Source organism: Lepisosteus platostomus, chromosome 8 (assembly GCF_059453375.1).
Source record: "Lepisosteus platostomus isolate fLepPlt1 chromosome 8, fLepPlt1.hap1, whole genome shotgun sequence".
NCBI lineage: Eukaryota > Metazoa > Chordata > Actinopteri > Semionotiformes > Lepisosteidae > Lepisosteus > Lepisosteus platostomus.
In genome coordinates this window covers 58262239-58273546 of record NC_142618.1, presented here as the reverse complement: position 1 = coordinate 58273546, position 11308 = coordinate 58262239, and positions in this window count along the sequence as shown.

Here is an 11308-nt window from a genome sequence, read left to right as displayed (position 1 = left end):
GCCTGTAGCCAGAGACAACTGTTTGTGCGTTGTATAAACTCACCTGGACTCCAGAAAGAAAGAGAGACAAAAGAATACAGGACACACACAATGTACAATCAGCAATGTAAAAGGTCTCCAGGTTAAACCATTTTAAAAGACTACTTTCTTGTTCTAATGCCTCCATTAGACACGACTGAATATTGTACCACACAGACGATAATTTGTTCCAATTATGCAACCTGACACCAGCAATTCTTATCTCTGGTGGCTTCACATGAAGCTCCGGACATCAAAGAAGAGGCACCTGACCTGCAGTGTGCCTGGAGGGACGCGCGGAAGTCAGGAGCTCTGCTTGTAAACAAGCAAGATCACTGCTGGGTGTGTGAGGGCTCTTGCCTATAAGTGCAGCTTTCTCTGAGCAAGACAGCCTTCTGAATTCACCTCTTCACCCAGAGACATTTTGCAAGTCCCATCTCCTCTGTTAGCGGCACCTTGATGTTTATATTGCAGATCGACCAAGAACTGGGACTTAGCTCAATACGGCAATAACTGGCCGTGGTATCATTACTACCTACGAGCTACTACTACTTCCTCGGGTAAGCGGAAGAATAAATGCACACACAGGTAAGGGGTTAGGTGCACTTGAGGTCCCCTTGCATTAATGCCATTTCCGCCCAAAGCATTTACAGGGCAGCACCTTCTCCGTCCACCACTGAATTGCAGCACTCTCCTGGGCGATGAGACAGCCATTCAGAGACAGCAGCCCCACGACACTGCCGATTGCTCAGTGCTTTGAGTTGGAAATTGGGGTCCAGAGGGAAGAGCGCTCTCCCACCAGTTCCACTGATACCCATTACAGCAGCAGCCTACATTTTCCAACGAGATCTGCCGTACCAGTTGAGTACTGACCATTCCCAAGCCGAGCGTAGCTTCTGTGATCTGATGAGACCAGGCCACACGATTGTAGTACGGTTTCCAGGCATAGGGATTAAGACTGTGGAATTTCTCTACAAATATACTGCGAACTTCAGCAATGAGAGGGCAGCAGGATGACGTGGTGGCCATTGCTTCTGCCTTATACTGTAGCTCTTGGGTTCCAGGATCAGTTCCAGAACAGGGATGTTCTGTGTGCACGTTCTGCCCATGTCTTCCTGGGAGCTCAACATTCCTCCCACACCCCTAAAGACATGAACATAATTTCATGTCTTTATTTAAACATAGGAAAAGGACATAGGAAAGGTTAGCAATGAGAGGATATTATTTGGCACATCTAGCCCATTTGGTGGTTAATATTTCCAAGGATTTTATCCAACTATTTCTTGAAAGAATTCACAGCTCTCCAGCTTCAGCATGTTAAAATGTAAAATATTATATAACAAATAAATTCCCAATCTTTAACATTTTACAGTAACATCCGAAACCTAAATCATCTCACATCTAAATAACTGAGCAGTACAGAAAGTGATCCATTGCGATCCTGTAAACAGAAAAGACGGAAATGCTGGCAAAATTATTTATGCCGTCTTTAAGATGGATACATGTGTTGATAGCTGCTTCCAGGGAGATACTAAAACATAAACCTTAAACATTTAGGCAAAAATTCTTTAAAAATAGCAGAGTGGTTCTATTATGACATTGGTTAGAATATTTCATGCCTTATCTGGAATGTTATGGTTTGCATCTTATAAAAATAGGCCGCTAATGAGTGTGCCATAATGAAGAGCTGAAGTTGGGTGTGCGTTTACCATTGCTCTGTAGGGAAGCCTTTGGAGGGATTCCTTTACACGTTTATGGAATGTCTGAGTGGAATTTCTCTGAATTCTTAACAACATGCGTCAACTGGCTCCCACAGGTTACGCATTGTTGTCACACAGGAATGGAAAAAATGCTCCAAGTCTTCCCACAGGTGCTCGCTGGGTTGTTTGTCTCAAGCTGAACTGGGCTGAGATGCACCAAAGCGAACTGCCAAGGCTCAAGGCTTTGCTGGAAACTTCAGAAGAACACAGGAGATAAACCCAGTTGTGTTCAGTTTAGTCCAGGGAGAAGGGCAATTTTCCAATTGCAAGCTGAACAGCTCCAGCTTGTGTCCAGCACCATGTAAAAATGTCCTGCAGTACATGTTTTACTGTGTCCATTTTTCTGGAGCCATTTCACCGTTACACTAGTATTATCCATGAAACGCCTTTTTTGATTACAATAGAGCAACTAATGGGAACCCGCACTGCAGAGCACAATCCGAGATGTGTATAGTGTACTTCTCTGAAAGGGTTTGCTAATGTCCTTTCTAAACCTCAGCTAAGGAACAAGTAAAGGTTAATTCCATGCTGAAAACAGAAGAAAAGAAACACAAAGTTGACACACGTAAAAGGCTCCACAGCCTAAATGTTGTGTTTCCTTTCTTCTGTTTTCAGCAGGGAATAAACCTGTACTTGTTCCTTTGCAGCCTACGCATGCTGACGCAGCTCCCTACTTGAGCCACCCCAGTCGGCTAAGGTACCTGGCTGACTGTGCAAATTCACAACCCGGATTCACTAAAATAACAAATATATAACTTTACCAGGTGACTTTAAACAACACCTTTGACTCAATGAGTTGTTATTTCAATGTCTTAGGCCTTAATGTAAAGGTTGTATACACCACAACCACAACCATCTGTTGTGGATAACCATCTGGATACGTTATTCTGGATGACAGGTGGAACTTCCCTACAGACTTAAAGAAAATAATGAATGAAATAATTGCATCATCCTATTTTACATCCTATTTTTTAAAATTACAGATGTGTAGGGTGGCATGGCTGCACAGTGGCTATTGCAGGGCTGGGGCCCCGGGTTTAATCACTAGGCTGTGTCCTCTCTGTGTTCACAGGGGTCTCCCCCCACAGCCCAAAAGACATACTGGTAGGTTACTTGTTTTCTGGGAAAATTGGTGCTGGTGTGTGCATGCCCTACAGATGGACTGGTGTCCTGTCCAGGGTGCACCCTGCCCGGCATCCATTGCTTCCAGGCTATGGCACCCCTGTGACCCCCAGTTTGAAGAAGCAGTTAGAAAACGGATGGATGGATAGGTGGTTCGTGGAAAAAAAAAATGTGATGGATACTTGTCTCGGGAATTTGTAGATATGCTTGACACTCTACAAGAAGAAATCCAGCCTTTGAATTTAACAAGAAGAGAAATGGCCCAGAAATGGAAGTCATTTTTAAGCCTATAAATGGAATTCAAGAGACTACATGGGTAATAGCATTGAAGTTACCTCAGTCAAAACACACACAAAAACGTATATATAGTTTGTGTAGCTGGTGAGCCATTTCAGAGCTGATCTTATGCTGGTTTAATATGTTTGTATGTGTGGGGGGGGGGGCTGTTCTGATTTCTGATTTTGTTCCTTTTTTTGCCAAAATCAAACCTGTTAAAGCTAGCTCCTATAAAAAAATGAAAATAATGAAAACAGTAAGCTTTAGAGAACTCTATCAATTATCCTGATTCAATTAAAAATAAAATTAGTAAACGTTTTATTCCAGGATGGCTTGTCTTTTATTGCATTCAGGAATCCCTGCGGTGACTCCAGACTGCCCACATCTGTCCTCATTGCTTCCTGGAAGATTGAAAATTAGATTTACAGCTTAACATGCTCTGTCTCACATGCCTATAGACCCAAACAGGAATAACAAGGGATTAGTTCATTAGGCCCAGCAAACAAAAACCCATTTTCTGAACATAGAACCTCATACATCCTAAACCACACAGACATGGCCTATTATAGCAATTAGCCTATGTCCACTATGCTGTAAACCAAGATCATTGTTTATGTTCTTGGTTACAAGGTCTTGTTTATGGAGCTTTTGAACAGAAAAGTGTGCAGAGTGTATTGCAGACAGACGCAGTATATTCTTTAGATAAGATCTTTTAGTGGGTTGTTTTAAATTAAATTACTCTAAGTTCAACTGGTACTACAAATACTGTAACATAAATAATACAAAATACAGACTCTCATGTACATATACACACACGGGGCCCTCACAAAATATTAGAGAATGTTATTTTACATAGGAGCGACAAAAACTTTCCAAATGCTCAATATGTGGTGCATCCCCTGATTCCTGACAATTACAAAGTAGTAGCTGACCTGGGTTTTTCCTCAAAGTGGTCTGTTTTGAGTCTAAGGCTGATGTAAGTGACTTCACAAGAGGCATGATGTTTGATGCACATGCCTCTGATGCTTCACTAAAGACAACAGCAGAAGACCTGGCTTGTCTCAGTTCAGACAGCCTTAAGGGTTTACCGGCAATTATTATGGGCAACAAAACATAAAAACACAACGTGCAATTCAAGCCAAAGAAAAAGCTACTAAGCTACTTTCAATAGTTGTGCTTTCTAATGTTCTGAAATGGTCAGAGGTAATTAATATTCATATACCTCATAATTCATAGTAATTCCTGTTATTAAGAATACCATAACCTTGAAAGGTGTTTCTTATGGAATGATCCGTAGTAAGCCCATTTCACGAGTCAAAGTAGGGCTCTATCATGCTAATGAGTTCTAATAATGATGAATCAGCTGTTCAATCTAACTTATTTAAAAGTGACAGAATTAGATTAGTCTCTTTAGATGGTTTTGCTTTCTAACACTGTGAAATTATTAGAAATAGCTGACTTTCTTATATCCCATAGCTGATAAATGAGCAGAAGTGGACATCAGCATGGGGGTCAGCTCTGCTGCCTCGCAGCGCTGGGGTCCTGGGTTCGGTTGTGGACCTGGGGTGCTGCGTGAATGGAGTTGACACATCCTCCCCGTGTCTGTGTGGGTCACCTCTGGGTGCTCCACTTTCCTCCCACAGTCCAAAAGGCACCAAAAGCAGGCTGATTGGCCTCTCTGGTTTGAGTGTGTGCGTATCCGTGTCTGCGTCTGCCCGGCAACGGACTGGGGGCATCCAAGGTCTGCCTTGAAGCTTGAACTGGAAGAAGTGGTTAGAAATTGGACGGGTGCATGGGCATTAGTATGGCACTGACCAATACACAGCACTCAAGGACAAAGCTGACTACTCCCTTATTTGCAAAGGCTCAGCACTCTTGCTTACAGCTGATGGGTATAGTAGGAGGTTTGATGCAACTAAACCTCTTTGTTTCAAATGAAAACGTTTGGGCTAAAGACTTCTGACTCATCGTGCCTCTCCCACTTTTAGCAGTTTTAATTACAGAGATCGCTTTAATCCCAGCAGTGTTTTCAGGGAATTCAGCCCGTGAAAGGTAATATTCAGTTGCATAAAACATTCACCGAAAAAAGTCAAGAAATTGGTGTAAAAGCAAAGGATTTCTTTTCAGGAGGTGATGGAAAACTGTAATGCTTCAGATATGGAGTAATTTGACACCAGCAACAACTGTCTTGTTTTCTTTTCAAGATGGGGTTTCACCATGATGCAGGTTCCACCATATCGTGACAAAAATCCATGTAAAAAAAGTTTCCAGGTCATTTTACTTATTCGCATTGTCAGAGAGATACAGTAGTGAAAATTCCTCCATCCAGAATGTCGCCTCCCCCTTTTGTTTTGTCTAAAATCTGTACAAATCGGACCTACTGTGTCTTGATGAAATCCAATATTTATATTTACAAAATATTTGCCTTTGACATGTTGATAAACCAGATGTAAAGATGTAAGAGATGAGTACAGCAAGATGCAGCATTAAACATTATACACAACCGCCAATCACCTGAATTCCCAAAACCCAGAGCAAGTGATTTGCCCCTAGACTTATGGTATTTGGAGAAATTCCAAGAAAGTTATCAGGGTCCCCACTCCTTCTGTTATTCATGTTCAAAATGTATCATGCCTGTTTATATAAAATGACTGAAACGTTAATCTGATTGCACTTATCTGATAATAAAGGAATGATTCATTAAATCAAGTGGAAACAATTCTCACGCACCTAAAAGCACTGTGGCAATGTTCCCTTAAATGAGAGAGGAGATGGAGATTATGTAATCTGACTGAGATAAAAAGAAATGCAAGTCACGCAAGTGTGTGTGTAGTTATGGTAAATAGTATTCACACAATCTAAAAAACACATAGTAACTGATTAGCCAACAGCGTTTTCTTTCATAGAAGCTGCTACATTTTTCTTTAGTTTTCAATAAAAACAAAGTTTTTACACAAGAGAAATTATATTAACAAAATTCTGTTTGGAATAAAATGATGTTAGCATTTTTCTCACAGGTAACAATTTTTAGAATTATTCACCTCATTGTTAGATGAACTAATTTTGAAACAAACACTGCGAGATAGATCATTAGTGGCTCAGACAAATACTGTACATATAATTGAGGAGCAGGTTTAAATACTTTCTGACTTTTTTCAAGTGCAAGATGGCCAAAACAAAGGTATTAGAATTGGGAATTGCTTGAAAGAAATCATGGAATACTACAGTGGATGAAACACTGTTATTAGTACAATTCAGTAGATTGGGGTGGATTTCGAATTTGACAAATTGTTACACTCAAAGGTAAATTACACACTTTGTTCAACATTTTAACAGGCTCTAGTGGTCTTCACGGTTGCCTCCAATATGTGTTCTTTTGGGATTTGGAATCATGTGTTTATACTGTAAGTTCTTTTTGAGCTTTTTGTTCCTTTCGGCGGACCTTCAGAAGGGTGCCGGTTTTGATCTGTGTATTGTTACCATGTTAAAAATAATCAAAAATAGGGTTGACTCCTGCAAGTCCATTTCCTGTTGCAGGATCACAGCTATATAATTCATCCAAACATCTTAGTCATCTGCTAAATGCAACTCATGTGAGGAAGCTAATTGTTTTTCAGGATCATCAAATATTTCTGTTTCATGGGTGATGATGTGTCTCAGAGTTACCAAAGGCACAATGCGGACTCATAAATAGAGACTAATCCAGACTGAAGTTATGGAATGACAGTCAACAATATTGGTAATGTGGCTTGGGAGGCATACAAAAAATGAATTCCACCCATCAATCAAGGTACACGTTTAACACATGATCGGACTACAGGAAGCCCCTTTTTTGCTACTCATCCCTGAAAAGCTTGAGAGCCCTTGTCAGGTTAGTTGATCTCTTTAAGCAATGGTATCATGTGCAGCATGAGACAATTCAAGTGGCACACTGTACATACAAATGCACATGCTCCTAATGACAGCAAATGTGGATAAACAGTTTTGTGCAGCTGTATACCTTGTTCTTCCACACACAGACAGAGCCACAGACCTACAGTATATTTCAGTCACTCCGAGCTGACGGAGTGCCCTCTGGTGTGTTCTGTTATTGTGCACAGGAATGTAGTCACACTGGTCCAATTTGCATGCGCATTATGGGGAGTTTCACTGCCGCATGGTGCACAGTTATTATGACACAGTAAATGTGTGAACGGGCTAACAAACTTTCTCAGTGTATATCATGGGCAAACATTAGCTCAACCTTGAAACTCCTGTTCTCCTACCAAAAAATCAGTGATGTGTAATGTAGTCTTGTTAGTGTATTAAGTGCATTTGGCTTATTTTCAGATTGGTTTGGTTTCCTAGATGATTTACTGTTGGCGTTCTATGACTCAAAATCCATTTTTGAGTACTCAGAATTCTTTTCTCAGAAAGTGTCTTGTTTGAAAATGGCCCCTTTCAGTTCTAATGAAATGTGACTGGGGCTTCCATAAAGGGTGACTTATGCGAATCTTCCTTCACTTCTCAGTCTGTTGAGCTGACAAGAAATCATAGTAGGTTTGAAAAATAAAAACGAACAAGACATGATATTAACAGGGTCATCAGCTGAGCTGCCACCCACTGCTATTGCTGCTTCTTTATTTCAGAGCAGATGTGCTCTACTGCATAAGCTGACAAACTAATAACCTTGTTAACTTTTCCCATTATGGAACAGCTGCTAAAATAATCTGCCATGCTCAGGGAAAGTTGAGAGAAGGTATGAAACGTATTGAAAGTGCTCTTCATACAATACAGTAAAGCCGGTATAAATTCACCTCTTTGTATGTATTTTACAGATGATAATGATATTAAAGATGTTTCTCCAGCAAACTAATTGGTACACTTACCATATGAAATAACAGTTGCACGGCTTTGAATTACTAAGGAAAGTTATTGCCTGATTATGGTCTCTGGAAAGTTTCAGGTCGTTTAATGCCCATTTGTTGAATTGTCTTGAGTGAATGCGTATTTCTGTCTACCCCCCTTAAAAATAATTAATATCAGTGAAAATAGATTCTTACACTGCAGCACTTTTTACCCCTGTCAGCATTTTAAAAACCGTTCAAGTAGGGAGTTGTGTCAGCAAGCATAGGCTGCAATGGAAAAAGTAAAGGTTTATTCCATGCTGAAAAGAGAAGGTTTAGGTTCAGGTGTGTGAAGGCTCCACAGCCAAAACTTTGTGTTTCTTTTCTTCTCTTTTCACCACGGAATAAACCTTTACTTGTTCATCTTTAAAAACGCACTGATTGCCGAGGTGAATATAACAAGTTCACAAGTGTATTCTGTGTGTTCAGATCATTCCACCCTGATGTCGTTTTTTAATCCAATAGCAGGAGTTGATCTGTCCAACCTTTGCCCCACAAGCAGCATCAACATCATCATCACCAACACCTCCTGCACCTTTGATGCAGTATGTGATCTTTAACCGCTATATTTCAAACTATTGTTCACCTGCAGCATAGTTACACCCAAACACAACACATCTAGAAAGAAAGGCAACACAAAAGCAAGAGATGAAACCCTGGAGTGAAACAGACTACCAGAGTTTTTTTTAATACAAAATAGTTGATTATTTTCCAAAGGCTTTTATCCCCACCAGACTGTATTCAACACTTTCTGTTGTGGAGATAATGGCAATTTCAAAGCTCTTATATACAGTATTTCAAAAATAGCTCACTCAGTGGTATGCTCCGTAAAGAGGGACTTGAGATTTATACAAGGAAACACTTTGTTACTCAAAGTGCAGCTCATGTTTGCTAAGTCATGCCCTCAAATAACACTCACATCCTCCAAGAGCCGTTTTAAGAACCGTCTTCAAATACTTGAGGCAAGCATGGCCAGTTCTTGTTTTTATATCCTGGTCTTCATCATTAACCTGCTCTCTTTCTAAATATCATTTTATTTGACAAAAGAATGGACTCGTGCTTGCAGGCTTGTGGTCACTTTTCCTGCTGCGTTCTAGAACTGGATCTGGAATACAGAGTCTGAATCCTTTTTTTTGTATGCTACAAAAACTGTGCTTTTACGGCTTAACATAAATTGTCATGTCATCATGTAATCATCATATCAAATGAGAGATATACCTTACTTTATAGTTAAGAATTGTAGCATTGTTCTGCTTTTAACACAAAGTGGGTAACAACTGCTTGCAATATTCTTTTTAAAGCAATGGACCAAGAAAATAATTTTAGGTTTAAAAGTTACACAGCAAACCTGAGATAAAACAAGAGGTGTGCTGCTTATTTTTCCAAGATTTTTTAAATTGTTAATTATGTGGTACAACTTTACCAACCGATAGCAAAGCCATGTTAGTAGCTGAAGTTCTAAGCATTCTACTTTGGCAGCTCTGTGCTTTGGAAACTCATGTCCATTATCCAACAGAGATAGGTGGGTTAAAGAGACAAGAACCTCAGGCAAAGGTGTTGCACCTGACCTTCTCCAGAGCAGCTAAGTCATTATTTCATGTTTATTGTAAAGCACAATGAGCCACCTTCATGGTTATAGGATGTTTTCCATTTTAAGATAAAGTTGCAAAGCCCTTTGTGTTTCTATTTTGTAATGGGTTTATTGCGAGAAATAAAATAATGTGCTGTGTTATGAATTTGAAGTGTGTAGGTCCTTTCAGTTAACGTTTTAAAATTGGGTTTAGCTTTCTTCGTTGACTTTTAAAACAGGGAAATTGGAGCAGCTGTTGTCTTTGTTTTGAAAGCACTGCTATGTAAACAAAACTGATGCTGGAGCACAGAATAAAGCATCATTTCAAGCTAAAAGCAAATTCAATGCACTAAGTAACACACAAAGCAGGTTCATTGAAGGTGATGATTGCTTTATTTAAATTGCCTCTTAAGAGCAAGCCCTTTTGGTTAATGACAGTACACAAGACCTCGGAGTCCAGCTTTTAGAATTGTATGAGTAATTGTTATGTGAGCTTTAGTTCCTATAACCAGCATGCAATTTACAGAAACCAAGTTTTGATATACATACTTTGGATTAACAATGTATTTACTAAATTGTATGCTAAACATTGACACCCCTACTAATTCTATTTAACTTAATACAGATGGGTGTTGAACTTCAAAGAAGGATGATCTGGGTGCCCTTGTATATGTGAAGTACTGTTGGACAATGCAAATTAAATTACTATATTACATTATTATTATAGTTATTCTTGTAGATAGCAATAGTAGTCATTCTAATGGTAATGGGTTGCTCTTTGCAGTCACCTTGAAAGTCTTATTCACAATCATAAGAAAACTGTATATACTTTAGCACAACAGTATATAAATAATCCATAAATATAACTCAAGAACTGAAGACACATTTTCTGTGCAGAATTTCATATAAGAAAGGCTGTTTCTTTGAAGAAGATGCAGTGAATCAAAAACAAAATCTACACATACGCAATATACAAATATACAAAGACACATTTATTGTGCAAGATCAAAGGGAAACATTAAACCTCTTTGTTATGTGGAAACACACATTAAACATGGCTAATGCTTTCTCTTTTGTTTTTTGTGTTTCTGGCTTACAGACCTTCGTGTAAACAGAGGGCAACAGGTACAGAGTATGTTTGCATTTTTTAAATGTCTGTTACTGGGAGTTTCTTCACAAAGGTTTACATAAAGCCTCCTGTGAATGACAGAAATGCCATTGTACCTGTCAGACAATGCTGTTTTCTTTTGAAAACTCCAAGATGTTTTGTTCTTTCTTTTTATTCTTCAGTAGACCGTAACCACATCAAAACTGCTTACTTACGCTACCCATACATCACTGCCTATTGATTATAGCATTAGATTTCTATGTGTTTACCCACCAGTAAAGAGGTAGCGTCTTTAGTAGCAATAATATCCTTTATTATCTGAAATATTTTAATCAGAAAGCCTGCATTGTTTTTCGTTGATTACCAACCATTAACTCAAACCTAAGAGTAGCTTTCATAATGTTAGGAGATCCCTTTTTGATGCAGTTATTATCTTGTCAGACACTGCCATAATTTACTGTCGTTTTAAACCATGTGTGGAATAAAAGCCTGACAGTGCTAAGAAAGAAAAGAATAGCTACCAACATTTCTAACATTAACTAGAACCTTAGGGCATGGCATTATTATC